At 45.8% G+C, this 24918-nt stretch overlaps 1 protein-coding gene across 3 annotated transcripts in view; it reads left to right on the top strand.

Moving 5' to 3' along the window:
* The window catches only part of TIAM1 (TIAM Rac1 associated GEF 1), a 455872-nt gene that overhangs the window by 138436 nt on the left and 292518 nt on the right, over positions 1 to 24918 (top strand). For all 3 annotated transcript variants that reach the window (XM_070455141.1, XM_070455140.1, XM_070455136.1), the window contains exon 2: positions 17635 to 17791. The gene's annotated coding sequence lies outside the window, so the exon portion shown is untranslated. The remainder of the gene's footprint in view (positions 1 to 17634; positions 17792 to 24918) is intronic.

Here is a 24918-nt window from a genome sequence, read left to right as displayed (position 1 = left end):
ACAGAACTCTTTACAAATTGGAAAAATCATTTTTTTGTGATGTGTTTGAAACCTAAGCTGAGAGTAAAGGAGGAAAAACATAAAGAATTCAGAATTTAATTTTTACTATTTTTATTATTAATGATTCTTAATTGAAAAGTGTAATAGCCTTTTTTTTTTTTTAAACAGCAGTTTTAGGTTTATAGCAATATTGAGCAGAGGGTACAGAGATTTTCCCATATACCCATGGTCTGTGCACATAATCCCTTTCCCTTCATTAGCATTCACAACTAGATGGGAACTATGTTACAATTGGTGAACATACATTAACATATCATTATTATCTAAAGCCCCTACTTATGTTAGGGTTCACTCTTGATCTTGTACATTTTATGGGTTTGGACCAACTTATAATGGCATGTTTTTACCATTGTAATTATACAAAGTAGTTTCACTGCCCTAAAAATCCTCAAATTATTTTGCCTCCCTCTCGCAAGCTCCTGCCAACCAGTGTTTCTTTCACTATCTCCATAGTTTTTCCTTTTCCGGAATGTTGTATAGCTGGAATGGTATGGTATGTAGCCTTCTCAGACTGGTTTCTCTGCCTTAGTGATGGGCATTTGAGGTTTCTCCATGTCTTTTTGTGGCTTCATAGCTCATCTCTTTATAGAACTGAGTATTATTCCCTTGTCTAGATGTACCATAGTTTTATTTGTCTATTCACCTGCTGAAGGACATCCTGATTGCTTTTGAGCTTTGGCAGTTATGAGTAAAACTGCTGCTGATAACTGTGTGCAAGTTTTTGTGTGTATGCAAGTTTTTGTGTGTATGCAAGTTTTTGTGTGTATGCAAGTTTTTGTGTGTATGCAAGTTTTTGTGTGTATGCAAGTTTTTGTGTGTATGCAAGTTTTTGTGTGTATGCAAGTTTTCAACTCCTTTGGGTAAATGCTAAGGAGTGTGGTTAGTGAATTTTATGGAAAGTGTATGTTTAGTTTGGTAAGAAGCTACCGAATTGTCTTCCACGGTGCCTGTTGTTGTTGTTGTTCAGCTTGTGTACAACTGTTCGCACCAGGTCTCCCTGTCCTTCACTGCCTCCTGGGGTTTGCTAAAATTCATGTCCATAGAGTCCATGATGCCATCCAGCCATCTCATCCTCTGTTGCCCCCTTCTCCTCCTGCCCTCAATCTTTCCCAGAGTCACAGTCTTTTTCAGTGAGTTGGCTCATCATATCAGGTAATCAAAGTATTGGCACTTCAGATTCAGCAACAGTCCTTCCAAGGAATATTCAGGGTGGATTTCCTTTAGGATTGACTGGTTTGATCTTCTTGCAGTCCAAGGGACTCTCAAGGTTCTTCTCCAACCGCACAGTTTGAAAACATCAATTCTTTGGTGCCCAACCTTCTTCTGCCAACTCTCACATTCATACATGAGTACTGGGAAAACTGGCTTTACTGTATGGGCCTTTGTTGACAAAATTTAAAATTTTTAATATGCTGTCTAGGTTTGTCATAGTTTTTTTTTCCCAAGGAGCAAGCATCTTTTAATATCATGGCTGCAGTCACGTCCACTGTGATTTTGGAGCCTATGAAAATAAAATCTGCCACTGATAGCATTTTTCCCCCATCTGTTTGCTGCAAAGTGATGGGACCAGATGCTGTGATCTTTTTTTTTGTGAATGTTGAGTTTTAAGCTAGCTTTTTCACGCTCCTCTTTCACCTCAAGAAGCTCTTTAGTTCCTCTTCACTCTCTGCAATTAGGGTGGTGTCATCTGCATATCTGAGGTAATCGATATTTCTCCTGGCATTCTTGATTCCAGCTTGAGTCATCCATCCCGGCATTTTGCATGATGTACTCTGCATATAAGTTAAACAAGCAGAGTGATAATATACAGCCTTGATGTATTCCTTTCCCAATTTTGAACCAGTCCATTGATCCAGGACAAGTTCTAGTTGTTGCTTTTTGACCTGAATGCAGGTTTCTTAAGAGGCAGGTCAGGTGATCTGGTATTCCCATCTCTTTAAGGATGTTCCACAGTTTGTTGCTGTTTCACAGCGCCTGTACCATTTTGCATCCCCACCAGTAATGAATGAGAATTCCTGTTGCTTCTCATTCCTATCTGCACTTGGTATTGTCATCGTTTTGAATTTTGGCCATTCAAATAGGTGTGTAGCGGTATTTTATTTATGTTTTGGTTTTCATTTCTCTGATGACATCTGATATGGAACCCCTCTTCATATACTTATTTACCATCCATGTATCTTTTTTGTTGAGGTGCCTATTAAGGCCTTTGGCCCATGTTTTAACTGGGTGGTTTGTGTTCTTATCATTGAGTTTTAAGAGTTCTTTGTATACATCTGAGTCTCTTTTTCTGTTTTGCATATAGGGTTATCGTTACCATTTTTCTAAAGTCCATATATATGTGTTAGTATACTGTAATGGTCTTTATCTTTCTGGCTTACTTCGCTCTGTATAATGGGCTCCAGTTTCACCATCTCATTAGAACTGATTCAAATGAATTCTTTTTAATGGTTGAGTAATATTCCGTGGTGTATATGTACCACAGCTTCCTCATCCATTCGTCTGCTGATGGGCATCTGGGTTGCTTCCATGTATAGAACAGACTTGTGGACTCTGGGAGAAGGCGAGGGTGGGATGTTTCAAGAGAACAGCATTGAAACATGTATATTATCTAGGGTGAAACAGATCACCAGCCCAGGTTGGATACATGAGACAAGTGCTCGGGCCTGGTGCACTGGGAAGACCCAGAGGGATCGGGTGGAGAGGGAGGTGGGAGGGGGGACTGGGATGGGGAATACATGTAAATCCATGGCTAATTCATTTCAATGTATGACAAAAACTACTGTAATGATGTAAAGTAATTAGCCTCCAACTAATAAAAATAAATGGAAAAAAAAAAAGAGTTCTTTGTATATTTTAGGTAATAGCTGTTTATCAGATGTGTCTTTTGCACGTGATTTCTCCTAGCTCGTGACTTGTTTTTTCATTTTCTTGAAATTGTGTTATGTAAAAGAGAAGTTTTTAATTTTAATGAAGTTCATCTTATCACTTCTTTCTTTCATGGATCATGCTTCTGTTATTGTATCAAAAAAAGTCATTGCCGTAGGCCAGGTCATTAAAATTTCTTGTATGTTATCTTTTGTAGTTTCCTTTTTCTTAGTTACAAGTATACATTTAGGTCTGTGATCCATTTTGAGTTAATTTTTGTAAAGGGCATAAGGTGTGTATCTAGATTCTCCTTTTTGTGTGTGGATATCCAGTTTTCAGCACCATGTATTGAAAAGACTGTATTTCCTCTGTTGTATTTTTTTTCCTCCTTTGTCATGGATCCATTCTGTCTGTTTATTCAGAGCTGTTTCTGGGCTCTCTTACCTTGTTTCATTGATCTTTATGTGATTTCTTTTGCAGATGCCACACTGTTTTCACGACTGTAATGTAGCAGGAAGTCTTGAATTGGGTAGTGCTAATCCTCCAACTTTGTTCTACTTCCGTATGACTTTGGCTATCTTGGGTCTTTTGCTTCTCCACATAATGTTAATTTTAAATCTAAAAAATAGAGAAAACTCATAGAAGACTTAAAAATTAGAAAATGCCAGGAGAAAGAAACAAAGGCTAATTTTTAACACAACCTAGATGGAACTGTTTACCTTTCAGTTGTACTTTGATGTAGTCTTTTTTTCTGTCTTGTGTTTGTTTATTATTTATAGTATGTGTAATAAATTAATTTAGATTCTAGCTTGTTGTTTCTTCTCCTTTGTTGGGAAAAATTGTTATGTTGCAAATATGCTTAAGTACTTTGTAAATATCTGTTTTCACAAATGTTTAACATTCTATGGAATCTTGTACTGAGGTTTACTGGAATCTCATTTGCATGCACTGATTATTTATCAGTTAGGGTTTAGTGAGTGTATTAGGGTTCTCCAGAGAAAAAGAACAGGCTAATAGAATCTACCTGTTTATCCATTTGTCTGTCGGGAGGGCTTTCTTAAATATCTGCCTGCAATGTGGGAGACCCGGGTTTGATCCCTGGGTCGGGAAGATACCCTGGAGAAGGAAGTGGCTACCCACTTCAGTATTCTTGCCTGGTGAATTCTTGCATGGACAGGGGAGCTTGCTACAGCTCATGGGGTTTCAAAGAGTCAGACAAGACTGGGCAACTAACACACACACACACAATCTGTGTGAAAGGGTGGGTGGGCATTGAAATTTATTGTAGAAATTGGTTCATGCAATTATGATGCATGAACTTCTCTTGTAGAGAAGTCCCAAGTGCTGTCTGCAGGTTGGTGATCCAGGAGAGCCAGTTGTGTGGTTCAGTCTGAATCTGAAGCCTGAGAAGCAGGCGTGCCAGTGTCCCAGGGCAGGAGAAGATGGATGTACCACCTTTTTGCTGTGTTCAGGTCTTCAGTGGATGATGCCTACTCATATTAGTGATGGTGATCATTTTTTACTCAGTCTGTTGATTCAGATGCTTATCTCATCCAGAAAAACCCTCACCAACACACCCAGAAATAATATTTTACCAACTCTCTAGGCATCCGTTTGCCTAGTCATGTAGACACATAAAGTTAACCATCACAGTGATGGGTGTGAAATAGGGATTTCTCATGGGAAGTTGACTCTGTGCACTTGTGGGCGCTGGAAGAAGTCTGCTGAAGGTTGTTCAGGAAAAACAGCTGCAGGACTAGGAGGAAGAGCTAGGACACACTGAAGCCCACGTTTCCCCTGCCTCCCGCCTTGATGATGACACGGGCTGACTTGCAGAAGAGGCTTGCCCCTGGCCTCGGAGCTCCGTGTTTGTCTGGCTCAGGATCTCCAGGGTCTGTCCCCACTGCCAGGCCACGTGGAGCTCACCACCCTGACCCTACCAGCTTCTCTACTTGGGCTTTCAAGTTTAGTTCAATTTAGTTCAGTCGCTCAGTCATGTCCGACTCTTTGCGACCCCATGAACTGCAGCACGCCAGGCCTCCCTGTCCATCACCAACTCCCAGAGCTTACTCAAACTCATGTCCATCGAGTCGGTGATGCCATCCAATCATCTCATCCTCTGTTGTCCCCTTCTCCTCCTGCCCTCAATCTTTCCCAGCATCAGGGTCTTTTCCAATGAGTCAGTTCCTCGCATGAGATGGCCAAAGTATTGGAGTTTCAGCTTCAGCATCAGTCCTTCCAGTAACACTCAGGACTGATCTCCTTCAGGATGGACTGGTTGGATCTCCTTGCAGTCCAAGGTACTCTCAAGAGTCTTCTCCAACACCACAGTTCAAAAGCATCAGTTCTTTTAGCCCTCAGCTTTCTTTACAGTCCCACTCTCCCATCCATACATGACTACTGGAAAAACCATAGCCTTGACTAGACGGACCTTTGTTGGCAATGTCTTTCAAAATAGTGTCATTTCAAATGTCTTTGAAATGGGCTTTCCGAGCCTCAGTAAACTCCCCTCATGGCTGATTCTAAACAAGCAGCTCCTGGCAGAGGGGATTCTGGGAAATGTATTTCCTGCTTAGCTACAGCCACAGGGTACATACCCCAGTGCCCATCTCTATGCTCATTCTGTTGTGACTAAGTCCTGAAGAGGATGTCTCTGTACCCATCTGGTGCTTTTGCTGAATTTTGGATTATTTCTTGATAATAGATCGTCAGAAGAGGAATTATTAGGTTAGAAAGTCTAAGCACTATAGAGAGTATATGTTGCCAGTTCACACAGTAAGATTGTGCCGCTGACACCACCAGGTCAGCGGATGAAGCGCCTTATTTTCCTGCCCTGTGGCTGATCCTGACTACTGTATTCTTTCTCCTTTAACGTCTTGAGATTTTTGTTTGAATTGTTTATAACTGTCTTTTCAGATGAAGTTTTCTTTTCTTTTTTTTTTTAAGTTAAAATGACTTGGCAATAAGTAAAGACTAGTGACAGTTGCATACCTTGAGAGAATCACCTAGTAGATCTTGTGAGTAATAGGTAAACCACCCTCTCCTGTTTTGGGGACTCGCTAATTGTAACAGCAATAAAGTGAAAGGGTTAATTAGTTGACACAGGGGTATAGAGATGGGTATTAGCAACTGCAGTGAAAGTTAGAAGCACAGTTCTCAGAAGTCACATCTCAGACTTGCTATAGAGTATTTTGGGATAGTTTCTGATTGCAAGGAGTCAATTTTTTGCCTTCTCTTTTTAAGAGAAGTATTCTGTAAGAATACTTTAAATTTTAATTGGTACGCTCTAATCCTGAAAACATAACCTGTCATTTTCATTTATCTTGGTTCTCGTCTTGTGCTTATAACATCTGTCCTCTTGATTATGGGCTCCAGTCCTTACAGACCCCTTGCCCCTATGCAAATGAGTTTCCTTCCTTGTTCATTTCTGCTGGGAACTGGCAGGAAAACCAAAACTTCATGAACATCGAGGTTAAAAAACCATGTTGTAGGGCTTCCCTTGTGGCTCAGTGGTAAAGAATCTGCCTGGCAATGCCAGAGACACGGGTTCGATCCCTAGTCAGGGAAGATCCCACATGCCACGGATCAGCTAAACCTGGGGCCCCCAGCTGCTGAGCCCGTGTGCCACAGTTACCGACGCCCGAGTGCCCTAGAGCCCGTGCTCTGCAACGAGAAGCCAGTGCCGTGAGCGGCCCACGCTCCGCAACCAGGGAGCAGCCTCTGCCCTCCACAACTGGGGGAAAGCCCGTGCAGCAGCAGAGACCCAGCACAGCTGTGAATAAATGCCTAAAAATTAAAAAAAAATAAGAAAAACAAGAACAAACCCAAACCCCCTGTCGTCTGTGACCCCGCGTAGGACAGAATGTTTGAGCTCTGTCCGTGTTGCGGCTTTTTCCATTATGGTTTACCAAGGCACGTTTATGAGTCAGATATTAGACCACATTGCATCGACTTTGGAATTTTAAGTCACATTTAATATGCCCGTTAAGGAATGGACCATAGTTGGTTGCTTACCCATGCCGCCAACAATCAAGCAGTCAACCCACTGACTCAGTTTTGGTGTAAATCAAACCTGCATTTTCAGAAACCACAAAGTGTGTGGGTTGTCTAACTCAGACTGAAATGAACTGAAACGGCTTGTGATGGGGGTACGTACTTCCGCTGAAGGTGGAGTGCTGCCACTGACCCTTCAGCCCACGAAGATAGCTTCTCATCTGGGGAGAGGAATGTGGTGTGGAGTTTCATCTCCATTCTGGCTAATCAAAGTGGGAAAGACTGGCCCCTGGGACGAGCATCATATCCCCGTCGTTTAGGCACCCATTACAAATGCAGATTCTCAGGCCTCACCCTGGTGAACTGGAACCTACATTTTCACAGGATCTCTGGTTGATTCTGTGCTCAGTTTGGTCTGTGGAGCCCTGTCCTGGAGAAAGCTGTCTGACCTGCTCTGCCACCATCACCAGCTGACCTTCTGGCGGGGCTTTGTTCTGGAAAACACTCAGACCTGAGGAGTGGACTGTCTATTTTATTGATCTATGTACTGATTGGTGCTGCTGAGGTTTGTTAAAATTCCTGAAATTCCTCGGAAGCAGTCTCTTGGAGAAATTGACTTTCATTTCTCCGCCGTGAAGTCTGATGGAGCAGAATGGGCTTTTTCTGCTTTTCATCTGATTATTCTGCTGGGTCTGAGAGCGCCATGCTGCAGCGTGTGGTTAGGATAAGTATTGGGAGACTTGAGGTTGGATCTCTCTGTTTTTAAAAAAATTTATTGTAAATTAGTGATAAAATATGTGTGTGCCTGCTAAGTGGCTTCAGTCGTGTCCGACTCTTTGCGACCCCATGGACTGTTGCCTGCCAGACTTGTCTGTCCATGGGATTCTCCAGGCAAGAACACAGAGTGGGTTGCCATGCCTTCTTCCAGGGGATCTTCCCGACCCAAGGATGGAAGCCAAGTCTCCTGCAACTCCTTCATTGCAGGCAGATTCTTTACCACTGAGCCACCGGAGAAGCCCAAGTACATTCATATTGCTGTTTATATAATCAGTTTATAATCAGCAATAATCAGTTTATAGAACCCTTTCTATTTTGCAAAACTTAATCTGTACCCATCAAACAACAGTTCCCCATTTTTTTCCTCCCCCAGCTCCCATAACCACCATTCTACTTTCTATTTCTATGGATTTAATTACCCTAGGTCCTTCACATAAGCAGAATTATACAGTATTTGTTCTTTTGTGTCTGGCTTCTTGCTCTTAGCGTCATGTCTCCAAGTCCATTCATGCTGTAGCACGTGGCATGGTTCTTCCCTTTTTAAGGCTGAATGATATCCCTTTGTATGTATATATCACCTGTTGTTTAACCAGTCGTCTGTCCGTGGATCCTTGGGTTGCTTCCATCTTTGGACTGTTATAAATGATGCTGCTGTGATTGAGTTTGGACCTTCAGTTACTACACACTGGAGGTGAGATCTCAGACAAATCACTGAACTTCTGTATCTCAGTTTCCAGTACTTGAAAAATAAGAAATTCAGATGCTTTCCGGAAATAGAGACGCAGATGGAGAGAACAAATGTAAGGATGCCAAGGCGGGGAAGGGGAGTGGATGGGCTGGGAGATTGGTATTGACGCGTACACACTGCTCTATATAGAACAGGTAACTGGTGAGAGCCCACTCATAGCGTGGGGAGCTCCGCTCAGCTGCGGCGACCCTGAGAAGGAAGGGCGCATGTACACGTGTGGCTGATGCACTGTGCCCCGCAGCAGGAAACTAACGCAACATGGCAAAGCAACTCTGCTTCAACAAAAGTTATTAAAAAGGGAAATTCACATGCTTTCCAGCATGCTCTTAAGCTCCAGTTATAGGACACTAAATAAGATCTTCATCTCCTGAGCGACTAAGCACACACACTATTTAAAAAATTACATGCCATCTAAAGATCTCCATGGTTCCTTCTGATGATACCGTTTACCTTTCTTGAGCTGACTGAATCTTTGAATATCCTTAACAGTAGGATTTGTGCAACTTGTTTTTTGAACAGCTTTATTGAGATGTAATTCATATACCATTTGATTTACCATGTAAAGTGTACAAACTAGTGTTTTTTTCCCCCTATGTTCTCAAGGTTGTGCAGTGGTCAATTTCCAAACATTTTTATCATCCCCAAAAGAAGCCCTGTACCCATCAGCCGTTACCACCCATTTCCCTCCAGCCTGCCCCCCAACCCCCATTCCAGCTTAGACTATCACTAATCTATTTCTGTCTCTGTGGCTTTGCCTATTCTGGATGTTTCATATAAGTGGAATCATAAGTACGTGACCTTTTGTGACTGGCTTCTTTCACTCAGCATAATGTTTGCAAGCTTCGTGTGTGACTTTCCAAGGTGTCAACTAATCTCACATGTGAGGGTTCATTTATTGTCACCGTCATATTTCTCCTCATGCCAAGAGCCAGCTGTAGGACTGGGGCTGAAGACACAGCAGGAAATACCCAACACATCCCCTGGCTCTAAAGAGCACTCTGTCTTGTGGGCAAGAAGGGCATTCAGTGAATTTCAGCATAGATGTTAATCACAAAGTACTGGGTTCTCTACTGGAGAAACTGGGTGCTTTGGAGGGTATACCGGGCAGAAGGTGAGGGAGCTCTGACTCAATGCCCTCATCTTCAGGATGGTTTCTGTCCACAGAGCTCACACCTGGGCATCCCTCCCATCAGGATCTACTATGTGGCTGTTGGTGATGATGATATGGTAAAAAACGAGACCCCGTTTGTGTCCTTGAGAAGCTTACTGTGTCACAGGGCAAATAGCAACCATGCTGATGGGTAGTTCAGAGTCTGGACTGTGGGTGCTGGAGCTTGTGTGGATCTCCCCAAAGCATTCAAGGGAATCTTTAGGAAGCCACTATGATGCTTGAATGGAATTTTGATAGATAAGTTAAATGTCTTAGGGAGCCTCCGTGTGCGTGGAGGGAAAGGAAATTCTGAGCAGAGGTCATGAGCGAAAGTGTAAAGATACTCGGCATGTTCTTCGGGGATGGGGCATCAAGGAGCCGGTTGTGGCCACGGTCTGGGGACCAGCTAAAGGAAGGCGGCAGGGAGGGTTGTGAAGCATCTTAGAACAAAGGTTAGCAGCTTTATCCTACATGTCTCAGGTCTGCATCCTTTAATTCTGAGTACCTTCACCCCCACTTGGGGCTGTCGCTGCATCCCTCTCCTAAATGTGACTCACCACAAAGTGGCATATCTGCCAGTGGCTTTTCTAGACAGCACCAGAATCCTCTGGAGGGAACTGTCTCCTCTGCAGTGTCAGTGCTGAAGGCATCAGAGCTTTGAAAGCAGTGAAGGATCAAGCCTCTCTTTTAGCCTCACTGGAATATAGGAACATAAGAAGTTGGGAGGCAGGCAGAAAGAACTTGAGTGGAACCAGCAGCTACAGGGTATAAAGGGCCCAGACTCTAGGTGGAGCGGGATTCTGTGAGCTGCCATTTATGGATAGTACCTGTCATGCCTGGTAAATAGATGAGGTTATGGACCAGTCCATCATAGCTTTAGGGCGTATTTCATCACGGATCACCTACGTTGATATCTAAGATTCTACACGGTGATAAAAAATGTTGTGACATGAAAGGTCCAGCCGTTCATTTCCAGGCAATGTAACTATCATAGTGTGTGTTTTTATTGAAGTAAAGTTGATTTACAGTATTAGTTTCAAGTACATATTGTGTTATATTTTTTAAAATAAGTGTTTATTTATGTATTTATTTAGATGCGTCAGGTTTTAGCTGTGGCACGTGGGAGCTTTCATTGCAGTGCGCGGGCTTCTCTCTAGTTGCGTTGCAAGGGCTTGGTTGCTCTGCGCCATGTGGGATCTTGATTCTGAACCAGGGATTGAACCTGTGTCCCCTGCATTGAAAGGCGAATTCTTAACCTCTGAACCACCAGGGAAGTCCCAACTGTGTTATATTTGTTTTTTTTTTTTCTCCAACTGTGTTATATTTGAATGCATTCTTATCCAGGACCATTGATAGATGCAATCCTTTATTCATCCACCACTACATTTATTGCATGCTGATGGCTATAGCTTGTGTGCATTCAACGATTGCATCTCCGTGCTGGAGTGCCCTACACTGTAATCAGGGAGGTAGCCCAGGGCAGCAGACTTAGAGTTCAGATGTCAGCAGGCCTCCCCTGCATGTGGGTTTCATGCAGTTGTCTTGGTGTTGATAATGAATGTTGTCATCCTTGTTCCTGCCTGGGCTTGTGGAGCTCTTTCCTGTGGCATCTCTCAGAATTTCTGTGGATTCTCAAAGGATGGCGTCTGATGGACCTGAAGCTGATCGTGGTTGGTCACATGAGTATCTGCCTTGTGCTTCTTCTCTTGCTGTGCCTTCATCCATCAGTTACCTGCTCTGATATCTGCTTGGAGAACTGTCTTACTCGAATCTTTATGGTGAGAATAGCTAAGTCTTTGCCAAGGGGCATGTTGCATGCAGAGATGCTGGAAAATGGCTCTCTGACATCTGAGATTTTTGTCACCTGGAAATGAATGTGTCAGATCCCTGAGACTGGCCAAGCCTTGTGACACAGCATCTTCAAGGTTTACCCCAGATAATCCTCTCCAACCCCATGGTGTCCACCCCATGATTGAGTACCAGGTTACTCTATCTCAGTACCCTGCTTATTACTGTGTGTATCAGAATCTGAACTTAGCTTGCTTATCGAATAGAAATGATCTTTTATTGCACTCTGGCAAGTACCCACTGGCTGAATCCTGGCAACAGCCCCATAGAGGCTACAGCTTATTGCAGGATTTTAGGCTAGGCAGTCTGGTTCCAGAGGCCAGCTCCCAGCCATTATGTGTGTGTTGTGTCTTTACCAAGAAGAATATCAATTCTGTTGAGCTCGTTTTTCTTGGTACCAAGAACATTGGTTCTTCGTAGGCTCTTGAGAACGGTGAAGGAATGAGTGACTGGTCAGTTCCTGGTCAGGAAGATTTCCTGGAGACATTCAGGTCTGTACTGTGCAGGAGTAGCCAGGCAAAGGCGGATGCAGATGGAAGTACAGCACATTCCTGGCAGCCCACACATGGATGGTGTGAGCTCAGACACAAAGGGTTCCTGTGCTATTGGGTGATTGGAGAGAGACTTGAGAGACCAGGTTGGAGAGGTAGGTAGATGGGAAGCTCCAGAGAGGATGTTTCTGTTACATGTCATGTTGAATCCTAGCAGAATCTAAGTGTGATCAGGAAACCAGCATTGTCAGAATGTGAGTGAAAAGTGAAAGTCGTTCAGTCATGTCTGACTCTTTGCAACCCCCATGGACTGTAGGCCACCAGGCTCTTCTGTCCATGGAAGTCTCCAGGCAAGAATACTGGAGTGGGTTGCCATTCCCTTCTCCAGGGGATCTGCCTAAGCCAGGGATCCAGCCCAGGTCTCCTGCATTGCAGGCAAATTTTTTTACCATCTGAGCTACGAGGGAAGCTCAAGATTGGTTGCATCAGGGTCTGGGGTCAGGGGCTCAGGAGTCTGCATTCTAATGCTCTTGCTGGGTAATGCTCATGCACACAGATGCTTGGGGATCGCTGCTCTGAGAAACAAGATAACTGCTGATAAAGTCATAGCATTATTTTCGTCTTGCAGCTTTCCTTCATGACTATCACCCAGCTCCTATGCCCAGTCTGAGATGGAGCTGTAAAGTAATGTATGTCCTAAGAACACTTTCCTTCTGGTGATCCTGTCTTAGTCAGCTTGAGCAGCTATAACAAAAGCATCATAGACTGGTGCTTTAAACAAGACACATTTATTTCTTACAGTTCTGAAGCCTGGGAAGTCCAAGGTCAAGGCACTGGTGAGAGTCCTCTTCCTGACTTGGAGAGGGACATCTTCTATTGTATCCTCTGATGGCAGAGAGAGAGAGAGATTCTCGCATTACTTTTCTTATAAGGGCACTAATCCCATTCATGGGACTCCACCCTTATGACCTAATCACTTTCCCAAATGCTTGCCATCAAATAACAACACACTGGGGATTAGTGCTTCAAGACAGTGACAGACTTTGTTTTGTTGGTCTCCAAAATCACTGGAGATGGTGACTGCAGCCATGAAATTAAAAGACACTTGCTCCTTGGAAGAAAGGCTACAACAAACCTAGACGGCATATTAAAAAGCAGAGACATTACTTTGCCGACAAAGGTCCTAAAGTCAAAGCTATGACTTTTCCAGTAGTTATGTATAGATGTGAGAGTTGGACCATAAAGAAAGCTGGGTGCTGAAGAACTGATGCTTTTGAACTGTGGTGTTGGAGAAGACTCCAGAGTCCCTTGGACTGCAAGGAGTCAAACCAGTCAATCCTAAAGGAAATCAGTCCTGAATATTCATTGGAAAGACTGATGCTGAAGCTGAAGCTTTAATACTTTGGCTTCCTGATGTGAAGAGCCAACTCTTTGGAAAAGACCCTGATGCTGGGAAAGACTGTGGGCCGAAGGAGAAGGGGGCAACAGAGGATGAGCTGGTTGGATGACATCATCGACTCAAAGGACATGAATTTGAGCAAACTGCAGGAAATACAGAAGACAGGGAAGCCTGGCATTCTGCAATCCATGGGGTCCCAAACAGTTGGATACAACTGAGTGACTGAACAAGTAATGAATGTTTTCATTCCATGGCAATCCTTCTTTGTGTGTTTATCTTCTCTTGTCTTTGGGACTTCTGCTTGTACACTGTATTAGAGTACTAGGGCTGTCTTAACAAGTGAAAAAACCACCGCTTATTTGATGGTTTATAACTGAATTTCATTCTCTTGCATTTCTGGAGGCCAGAGTCCAAAATCTAGGTGTTGGCTGAGTCATGCTTCTTCTGAAGGTTCTAGGGAAGAAGCCCTCCTTGTCTCTTCTTAGCTTCTGGTTTCTTCTGGCAATGTCTAGCATTCCTTGGCTTGTAGCTGCCCCAACCAGTTTCTGCTTCTGTCTTTACATGACCTTATTCTCTGTGTGTTTTCTCTTCTTTTAATGTTACCAGTCGTTGGATTTAGGGTCATTCTAATCCAGTGTGACCTCGTCTTAACTTTATAACATCTGCAAAGACCTTACCGTATTTCCTAATAAGATCACTTTTTGGAGTTATGTGGATGTAATTAGGTAGTTGTGAATTTTCAGGGATACCATTTAATTAACTACATAGAAGTTGTGTTGTGAAGGCAATTCTACATTGTCAAACAAAGACTTGAGAAGTATTTGGTCAAAATTTGGTCAGATGCTCCTTCAACAATAACTAACAACCACAACAAAACAAGTCAGGTGGTCACTTCAATTCTAAACTGGTGCAACATGTAAACAGTCTTGCTTGCTCTTCTGAGAGCCCATGCTGGATTCATTTATCTTTATAATCTAAGTTGGCTTGCATATAGGATGCTAGAAAATTCTTTCACAAACATCCCTTCAGTAAGCCTCCCTGAACTGTTTTTCAGGGAGCCTCCTAGCTGTTTTTCACACTCAATTGCTAGAAATTTTTGGAACTTGAGTTCACTGGCATCCAGAGAGGGTGTCAGTAAAGTAGGAGTCACTAACCCCGGGGTCTGTCCAAAGGCAGTGGCTAATGTCATTAGCCTGGACCGTACTTTTGACTCTAAGGAATTTTTTTTCCCTTTCAAAGCCTGTTTTCTGTACCACGATGTATTATTATGTGACAAAGTTAAGTGTGTGCTTCTAATCCAGCCTAGTCCATTTACCACCTTCTCAGGGAGCTCAAGCTTTCCTCTCGACGTTTTCCCTAAAGTCACCCTTTGAAAATTTGCAGATTTTCTTTCTTCTAAGCCTGTGACATGCTTCAACTTGTCTTCCGGTTTTTGACTTTTAGTTGCGGGAACTATGAACTGCGTTTGGGTATATCTTTGCATCTTTTATTATTATATCTCTAGATTAAAAATTCTAGACACAGATTTACTGGGCCCAAGGGTGTGAACTTTTAAATGCATCTATTGCATTTTATTGCTGAATTTGTGTCTGGAAGGAGTGTTTTAAATGCTGTCATTATCAGTGTCCAGACGTGCTCATTCTAACAGTTTCCTTGCAAGTATGGATGACGTTTATCTGTTTATTAGGGGTCAAGTTCTTGGGGAAGGTGGGTCTTCTTTTCTGTGTATACATGGGCCCAGCAATAGCCTGGTGGACCAGAAGGTAAACAATCTGCCTGCAATGCAGGAGACCTGGGTTCGAGCCCTGAATCAGGAAGATACCCTGGAGAAGAGACTGACAACTTACTCCAGTATTCTTGCCTGGAAAATCCCATGGACAGAGGAGCCTAGCAGTCTACAGTCCATGGGTCGGAAAGAGTTGTATACACCTGAGCAACTCAGCAGACCACATTACTATAGAAGATGTGTAACCACCTTGTTTTTTTAAAAAATTATTTAATTAGTTGTGGGCCTTGGTTGCAGCAAATGGGATCTAATTCTCTGACCAGGGATCAAACTCCCATGCATTGGGAATGTGGAGTTTTAGCCACTAGACCACCAGGAAAGCCCCATTCTGTTGTCTAATGCTGACATATTCTTGCTTATTCAGTTCAGTTCAGTCGCTCAGTCGTGTCCGACTTTTTGCGACCCCATGAATCGCAGTACGCCAGGCCTCCCTATCCATCACCAACTACCGGAGTTCACCCAAGCCCATGTTCATTGAGTTGGTGATGCCATCCAACCATCTCATCCTCTATCGTCCCCTTCTCCTCCAGCCCCCAATCCCTCCCAGCATCAGGGTCTTTTCCAGTGAGTCAGCTCTTTGCATCAGGTGGCCAAAGTATTGGAGTTTCAGCTTCAGGATCAGTCCTTCCAATCAACACTCAGGACTGATCTCCCTTAGGATGGACTGGTTGGATCTCCTTGCAGTCCAAGGGACTCTCAAGAGTCTTCTCCAACACCACAGTTCAAAAGCATCAATTCTTCTGCACTCAACTTTCTTTAGAGTCCAACTCTCATATCCATACATGACCACTGGAACAACCATAGCCTTGACTAGACGGACCTTTGTTGACAAAGTAATGTCTCTGCTTTTTAATATGCTGTCTAGGTTGGTCATAACTTGCCTTCCAAGGAGTAAACGTCTTTTAATTTCATGGCTGCAATCACCATCTGCAGTGATTTTGGAGCCCAGAAAAATAAAGTCAGCCACTGCTTCCACTGTTTCCCCATCTATTTGCCATGAAGTGATGGGGCGGGATGCCATGATCTTAGTTTTCTGAATGTTGAGCTTTAAGCCAACTTTTTCACTCTCCTCTTTCACTTTCATCAAGAGGATCTTTAGTTCCTCTTCACTTTCTGCCATAAGGCTGGTGTTATGTGCATATCTGAGGTTATTGATATTTATCCTGGCAATCTTGATTCCAGCTTGTGCTTTTTCCAGCCCAGCCTTTCTCATGATGTACTCTGCATATAAGTTAAATAAGCAGGGTGACAATATACAGCCTTGATGTACTCCTTTTCCTATTTGGAACCAGTCTGTTGTTCCATGTCCAGTTCTAACTGTTGCTTCCTGACCTGCATACAGGTTTCTCAAGAGGCAGGTCAGGTGTTCTTGCATATTGGTGCCAGCTTGTTTGAATCTTCTCATTATTTTACATTATTTCCAATAAATAAATTTGTCATGTATGCATGGACAGGTTAAGAGAATTAGCAACAGTAACTCCAAGAATGATTCTTCCTATTGTATGCCGTCCAGGTACCGGTTGCATTCATGAATGATCTTTGCTGTTGTTTAGTTGCCTAGTGTGTCTGACTCCTCGAGACCCCATGGACTGCCCCATGCCAGCCTCCTCTCTCCCTCATACCATCTCCCGGAGCTTGACCAAGTTCATGTCCTTTCATCTGTGATTCCATCCAGCCATCTCGTCCTCTGTCGCCCTCTTGTTCTTCTGCTCTCAACCTTTCCCAGCACCAGGGTCTTTTCCAATGAGTCTGCTCTTTGTATGAGTGACCTTACTTAAGGTCCATCTAGTCAAAACTATGGTTTTTCCAGTAGTCATGTATGGATGTGAGAGTTGGATTATAAGGAAACCTGAGCACCGAAGAATTGATGCTTTTGAACTGTGGTGTTGGAGAGGACTCTTGAGAGTCCCTTGGACTGCAAGGAGATCCAACCAGTCCATCCTGAAGGAGATCAGTCCTGGGTGTTCATTGGAAGGACTGATGCTGAAGCTGAAACTCCAATACTTTGGCCACCTAATGTGAAGAACTGACTCGTTGGGAAAGACCCTGATGCTGGGAAAGATTGAGGGCAGGAGGAGAAGGGGATGACAGAGGATGAAATGGTTGGATGGCATCACCAACTTGAAGACATGAGTTTCAGCAAGCTCCGAGAGTTGGTGATGGACGCAGAAACCTGGCGTGCTGCAGTCCCTGGGGTCTCAAAGAGTCGGACACTACTGAGCGACTGAACTGACTGAACTGAACTCTCATAGAGGGGAGGAAGGAGGGCCCGAGGTGTTCAGTGACTTGCTGGAGGCCTCCGCCTTGAGTGGGGCTGAGCTGGTTGCAGGGTGAGGGGAAGTCCTGGCGGGAATGCCGTGGGTACCAGCCGAGTCTGGGGGAGACCAAGGGAGGGGGCGCAGAGAGTGCTTCGCTTGTACTTTCAGCCGTGAGTCCGTGGAGAGGCGGGAGGCCTGGGAGACCGCTGGACTTCAGAGCCACCTGAGTGTGTAACCTTGACCCTCTTCTTTTGTTCAGCTGCAGGCAAAGAAGCGCCAGTTCTAAGAGGCCTCGCCGCACAGCTGTCTCCCAGTCGCTGCTCTTTGAGCTGAGTTCTGACGCTGCTGGCCTGGCGGCTGCCTTCTTCTCTGGCGGCCTGTGTTCTCCATGTTTCCAGGGGAGCGCCCATTAAAAGGTCAGTGTCGGTTTCCTTTCATTTGGGGTGACCTCTCTCACTACCCGGGTTTAAAGCTGCACAGAGTTCACTGCCCGCCTTTTGGCTCGGAGCTGCTGTGTGATGCCGAAAGGGCTGCGGGGACCTCTCCTTTCATCCACAGTCCCGCGCTCTCCCCTGCCGGGACCCCTCTGGTGCTTCTGTCTGGAGCCGCTGGGGTGTGTGAGGGGACAACCCCTGGCTGTTCCTAAATCCATGTTGGGAGCTGGTGCAAAACTCCTCACCCAAGATGACAGCTGTGAGGTCCATGCAAGGATGCTGAGGAGTCTTTTCTAGAACTGGCCTCTCTGCCCTCCCACCTTAGCATGCATGCTCAGTCGTGTCCGACTCTTAGTGATCCTAGGATGATCCTTGGGACTGTAGCCCGCCTGCCTCCTCTGTCCAGGGGATTCTCCAGGCAAGAGCACTGGAGTGGGTTGCCATTTCCTTCTCCGAGGGATCTTCCCTACCCAGGAATAGAATCTGCGTCTCCTCTGTCTCCTGCATTGCAGGTGGATTCTTTACCGCTGAGCCACCAGGATCTGCCCCCAAATAGTATCCAGAGGGCAGCTTTTAGGTCAGATGCTCTGCTCCAAACCTTCCTGTGCTTTTCAGCACCCCCACCCCGCCACCTGCAAGGCATCAAAACCAAAGTGTTTGCAGTAGTTTCAGGGCCTGGCAGGAGCTACCCTCTCCCTCTGTGGTTCTCCATTCGCTTCCTCCACTCCGGCTATGGCTCAGACATGCCAGGCAGACCCCTGCCTCAAAGCCGTCATCCTGGCTGTTCTCTCTGCTTGGAGCCCTCGTCCCCTAGTAACCACATGGGGTGCCCTCCAGCCCTGCAGATGTGGGTTTGTGGCATCTCCTTTTCAGTGAGACTCTTATCCCAGGTGAGCCCATTGAAAACCATCGTGAATGTGTCCCCCGCATCCCTGGCTCTGTAGGTAGAGCGTGGCTGAGAGTGTTGGCAGTGTCTACACTGTCCACGGGGACTGGACGTTGACCGACCTGCATGGGTTCTGGCACGGATGCGCCTGTTCCTGGCCTCCTTGATTGCAGAAGGCCTTTTTGCATGTTTTGGCAGAGTCTCTTTTAGGGACCGTTCCTGTTTCATTCTTGGGTTTCAGTCCATTCCACAATTTCAATCTGTTGTGGCGATTCAGCCCCAGATCAGGGCCTTTTCTTGGGTCATATTTAATGTTTCATGTTTCACTTCGGAGGCCACTACCAGCTGTACCCAAAATAGTCTCCCAAGTTCCAGTAGTATTCAGAGATCCCTCCAGTTTCAGCTGTGAGACTCACTCAGGCTGTTACGTCCGCTTGTAGGAATGTAACTAATTAGTGATGGATGGTGGTGAGACACATATTAAATAAATCCCTGAGTTTATCTCGGCTTTATGGAAAATCTCTAAGCCTCGCAAACCCACAGAAGGTTTGTACTCTTTGGTTCAGGAGTCCAGGTGTCAAATTGAATGAGAGCATTGCTTTATGAATCCCAGGGGCTGGCAGATGGCTAAGAAAAAATCCTTACTGCTCCAAGCAGCTGTTTACAGTGGGTCTGATCAGGTTCCAAGGTGAAGTGGAGGGTGCATTTAGACTCCCTGTTCTTCTAAAAAAAATTTTTTTTTGAAATGTTTTTTTTTTTTGATTGTGCTGTGCAGCATGTGGAATCTTAGTTCTCCAGCCAGGGATCAAATCTGTGTCCCATGCATTGTGAACGTGGAGTCTTAACCACTGGACTGCCAGGGAAGTCCCTTCCCCGGTGTTTTAATTGCATTTCCGATTTCGGCCTGTGTCCGTTGCTCATTTACCGTGTGTGAAGCAGCAGAGTGGGTGCTGTGCCTCCTGGGCGTGATCCCTGCGTCAAGGACTTTATAATTTGCCGGAGAAGATGGACGTGATGATCAGTTATTAACATAATTAGTCTGTGTCAAAGTGCAACCAAAGTGGGGCAGAAGCTCTGAGCAGGGGCCCCCTTTTGCCTGGGACTAAAGGTCCCTTTGTGGAAGGCACAGCCCTGATGGGGGTCCTGTGGGGTGAGTAGAAGGTGAGCAAGGGTGGGGGGCTTGGGGAGCAGGGGAAGGCGTGTAGGGCGGGGGGAGCCGCGCCGGGGCAGTGATGGAACGTGAGCTGCAGGCCTCAGTGGAGGGGGCGACTTGTCCTGTGGGGTTGGTGCATGGGGTTTGTGGGGGCCAGTGTGGAGGGGGAAAGGGAAGGTTCACAGGGGCGTGGGGTTGTGCACGCCTTTTAAAGATGGCGAGGGCTTCCCTCATCGCCCAGTTGGTAAAGAATCCGCTTGCAATGCAGGAGACTCTGGTTCCATTCCTGGGTTGGGAAGATCTGCTGGAAAAGGGACAGGCTACCCACTCCAGTATTCTTGGGCTTCCCTTGTGGCTCAGCTGGTTAAGAATCAGCCTGCAATGCGGGAGACCCAGGTTCGATCCCTGGGTTGGGAAGATGCCCTAGAGAAGGGAATGGCTACCCACTGCAGTATTCTGGCCTGGAGAATTCCATGGACAGTCCATGGGCTCCCAAAGAGTCAGACATGACTGAGTGACTTTTACTCATCACTGGGAGTAAGCAGTGGCTTGGAGCTCAGTAAAACACAGGTGTAGTGTTAGTGACTCGGTTGTGTCCGACTCTTTGTGACCCCATGGACTGTAGCCTGCCAGGGTCCTCTGTCCATGGGATTCTCCAGGCAAGAATATTGCTGTGGATTGCCATGCCATTCTCCAGAGGATCTTCCCGACCTTGGGATTGAACCTGGATCATCTGTGTTGCAGGCAGATTCTTTACCATCTGAGCTACAGGGGAGTCCTGTCGTATGTGGGTGGGTGTGTGATTTTCAGTATCAGAACTGGAACCTTGTGACTGGGGCCGAGTACCGGCCTGCCCTCTTCTGCAATCATCCTTGACCCTCACAGCCCGCACTGTGCAGATGAGGAAACCGAGGCTCACAAAGGAGAAGCCACTGGCCCAGGGTCACACAGCTCCCCTTCATCTCACTTGTGGGTAAGGGCAGGAAAGGAAAACCCCAGGGCTGGTGTGGGGGAGGGGGTTTGTTGGGCCACAGACTGAGGGTGAGCAGGTTGACAGGGGGGTGGGGTGTCATAACTTAAAATCTGGATGTGAGGGGGGCAGCTCCTCAAGAGATCTCTGCAGCGGGGTGGGTGCAGGGGTACCAACCAGGATAAATTCCAATTTTTACACATAGGTGTGTGGACTTTGAGAAAATATCTTCAATGGATATGACTGCAGTAAGTGATTTTAAAATATTTTTTTTATTGTGGTGGGAGTCACATAATAAAGCACATACTATTTTAACCGTATTTAATTGTAGTTTAGCGGTACTAGGTACATCTGCATCGTTGTGCAACTTTCACCATCATCCATCTCCCGAAACCGAAACTCTGTCCCCGTTAAACACTGACTCCCCATCTTCACTCCTCACTGCCCCCCCCCCGCACCCCGCACCCCCCACCCCCCAGACCCCGCCACCTGCCTCCCGAGCCCCCAGCATCTACCAGTGTACTTCAAAAGTTATTTGTTAACTATCTCAATGGATTTGCTTAACCGTGAGTGAGTGAGTTTTCACCTCTGGGAGAAACACATGCTTCAGTGACAACCACGAATATTATTACTGATGTTGTTAATAAGATAATCAGTACCTGTACTATTACTGTAAATTCTAGCAAGCTCTGCTAACAGTTCCCCGCCTTGCGCTTATTCATAAGCGCGTTACAAAAAGGTGTCTTCGATGAAACAGGATTCTCTTTCTTTCTTTGGGGACCGAAGGGTCAGAAAGACCTTGTAACACCGCATCTCTCCCCTGTGTTTTGTATCATGTGTTAATTTCGCAAGAGTTTTAGTTTCTTCAGTGGAGGGAGTCACTCGTGGCTGGCAGAGTCACCCAGGATATTCCCCATCTTGCCGGGGCTACGCCTCTTCTCGCGGCTTCCTGCCTTCAGGGAGCTGTCTGTCGAACCAGCTGACCATGTCGGGCTTTCCCGGGACCCCGTGCAGGAAGGCTCCCCAGAGAAGATGGCCCCTGCCCGTCAGGGTTCGCTCTCCTCCTCCTTTCGCAGGCAATGTGCGTGTCCACTTGCACATTCCGGGGCCCTCTCAGTCCAGTTGATAGATTTGTTTGGACGTGACCTTTCCCAGTTCCTCTTCCCTGGGCTTTTGCCTGCTGAGGAAATGATCCTCGGATCCCATCCATCTGCACTGGTGGCAAGAGAAGAGAGAATTTCTCTTTTCTGTGGTTCAGGTCCAACTGCGAGGACACCTGTCCTTCGGAGGCTCATATTGTTCTGCGTGGTATCGCTTCCTGCCGCAGAGACATTTTATATCCTAGTTCTGGAAGTCATCAAGTTGGACAAGAGACAAGGAGGAGGTGGGGGAGGGCCCCCGGCTGACCTGGGCTGCTCTTTTAGGCTGTGTGTTCCGAAGATGCTTCTTCTGGACACATAGGACGAACTGTTTCTCCCCACCTCTGTCCACCCATAATTGGTCCTGTTAGGAAGCCTTTCCCATGTGTGGGTGATTCATTCTGAGACCTTTTCATGTCCCTTGGGCTTCTTCACTGTTGGACTTGAGAAGAAAAAGGACAGCTTCTCTTTTAAGTCTGATGAAAACCATCTGAGCCAAACATGTGTACATCGGCAGTTGATCTATGCTTTTCTTATGGACACTCAGCAGCTCCCCTGGCTGCTAAGGAAATCCATATGAAGAAGGGAGCCTGAACCTTGGGATTCTCAGATCGCACCTCCTAATGTTACCAAGCAAATGAATCCTGGCCTTCTTTGAGGCTTGTCAGAGGTTTTCCTTTGCGGCTCAGGGATGTTCTCTCTTGTGTGTGGGCTCCTGAGACCTTTGCTCTGGAGAGGAGGTAGCTGATGTGGGTTGAAGGGTGGAGGTGAGGAGCCAGATCAGAGCTCTTGTTTTAGTCCTTGCCATCTGTCCAGTGTCTTGTTGGCAGTCCCCGTGAACTTGGAAGAGGGCTTCCTGAGCCCTGCTTCCATCCATCCCACCAGGGTCCTTCTGCGGATTTCCAGATGTTGACTTTAGGCAGGTGACGTAACCACAGCTGGTGTTGCGGGGGGAGGAGGGGTGGCCGAGTCACGCTCGTGACTTTGGGATTCAGTTGCCACTGCATTTAGAGGTGGGAACCTTGTGGCGGGAGATGGTGCCTGGTCTGTCGGTTCTTGCCCATGCCTTCCCTAAAATTGAGCTCTGGACCTGGCGTAAGTGTAAGCACGTCTGATGAGGGGACTTGCCAGCTCTCAGTACATTTCATCTGCTTATTCTGAAGAAGCAGGACGATAATCTGTTTTATAATATCCCTTTCTCAAGGGCCGCCTGCAATCAGGAGACATAGGAAACACCGGTTCGATCCCTGGGTGGGGAAGATCCCCTGGAGGAGGAAGTGGCAACCCACTCCAGTATTCTTGCCTGGAGAATCCCATGGACAGGGGAAACTGGTGGGCGACAGTTCATGGGGGTCACAAGAGTTGGACATGACTGAACACACACATACTCTTCTCAGGGGCACAGGGATGAGGGCCTGATGCGGGGAGAATGGTGAGTGTGCAAACGAAGGGCATGGATTAGTGTATGAGGGCAAGTCTTACCAGCCAAACACAGGAATATCTGAGGAAGGAATATTATGGTCTTGATCATCATCTTGTTTTTCATAAGGGGCAGATGAAACACACTTTTTAATGCTGCCCAATTCTGCATTCCATGTGTACATACGTACACTTGATACCCAGGACTTGGCAGACCAAATCTGACCTGCTATATGTTTTTGTAAATTAAATTTATTGCAACATGGCCACGTCTGCTTCTTTGTTTCCGTGACTGCATGTGCGCTTTATATGGCAGAATTGATGGAAGAAATGGGCCCCAGAGCTTGAAAGACTTCCATCCTGTTGTCTTATAGAAAGTTGCTGATCTCTATTCTTTATCCACCTTTATCTAGACAGAAAAATGTAAGACATCCCCCTGTATTTAAAATCTCTCGTTTTTTATATTTACTGCTTTTTATTATTTTCAGTTGAACTCAGAGTTCCCCCGTGCCCGTCTGCTCTCGTTGCTGTGTTCAGTCGCTCAGTCGTGTTGGCTCTGCGACCCCACAGACTGCAGCGTGCCAGGCCTCCCTGTCCTTCACAGGTTTCCTCTCCTCCTGGCTCTTAGATTACTTAGAGTTTTCATTTTCGGTGGGATGCTGTTTTCCTCTTGAGGATATTTGAAATTATGGGGTGGGAGGAGCTTTTGCAGTTGGGAGCCATCACTATGTTGCCAAGGCAGGAAATGGTTTGAAAGAGTCCCCAGGCTGTTGGACTGCCCCGCTGTGTGTCCAGAGCACACTTTTTGAGAGCTGTATACTTACCTGGTTTTTGTTTTTGTTTGCGGCTTCAAGTTTTTCAGGGGATCTTGGTACCATCTCTCAGGGGTGAGATGATTCTTACTGTTTTCTGCTCCTGCTGTTTTCATGCTTTTTGTGTAAGTTACCATCAGACACAGGAGACCATCTGGTAGCTTTTCTGCCTGCCAGTGACAGGGGGAACTCATGTGACTACCTCTGTTTCTTTCTTTTCTCCAAAGAGGAAACATTTATTTTATTTATTTATTTTTGCATTTAAAGATTATTTATTTGTTTGGTTGCTCCAGGTCTTAGTCACAGCGTGATCGCCCATCTTCCTTGCAAATATACGGTATCTAGTTCCCCAGGGATCGAACCCGAGCCCCCTGCTTTGGGAGCTCTGAGTCTTAGCCACTGGACCACCAGGAAGAGCCCCCACCCCGTCTCCTCTCTCTCTGTGTTTCAGTTTTTCTCTCTGTCTCCCCTGCGTACACATATTCACGCCTACACCCTCGGTGTTCCTTTCTGTTGACTCTGAAGACTCTGCTTCAGTCAATTCCCAGGACAGGATGTTCCTCATTTCTCGTGCTTGTGTAGTGCTGGAGAAAACCTGGGTCTCCTCTTTCGTCTCATAGGAATCACTAGCCTTTGTTAATCCTGCTTTAAAGAAAAAGAAAAATCTTCCTACCTCTTCACCTTCCCCCAGCTGGCCCTCTTGGCTTTTGGGACTTGGCTTATTATTTTC

Source organism: Odocoileus virginianus, chromosome 25 (assembly GCF_023699985.2).
Source record: "Odocoileus virginianus isolate 20LAN1187 ecotype Illinois chromosome 25, Ovbor_1.2, whole genome shotgun sequence".
Classification (NCBI taxonomy): Eukaryota; Metazoa; Chordata; class Mammalia; order Artiodactyla; family Cervidae; genus Odocoileus; species Odocoileus virginianus.
Note: the sequence above shows the minus strand (reverse complement) of the source record. Positions and strands in the feature narration are given on the sequence as shown.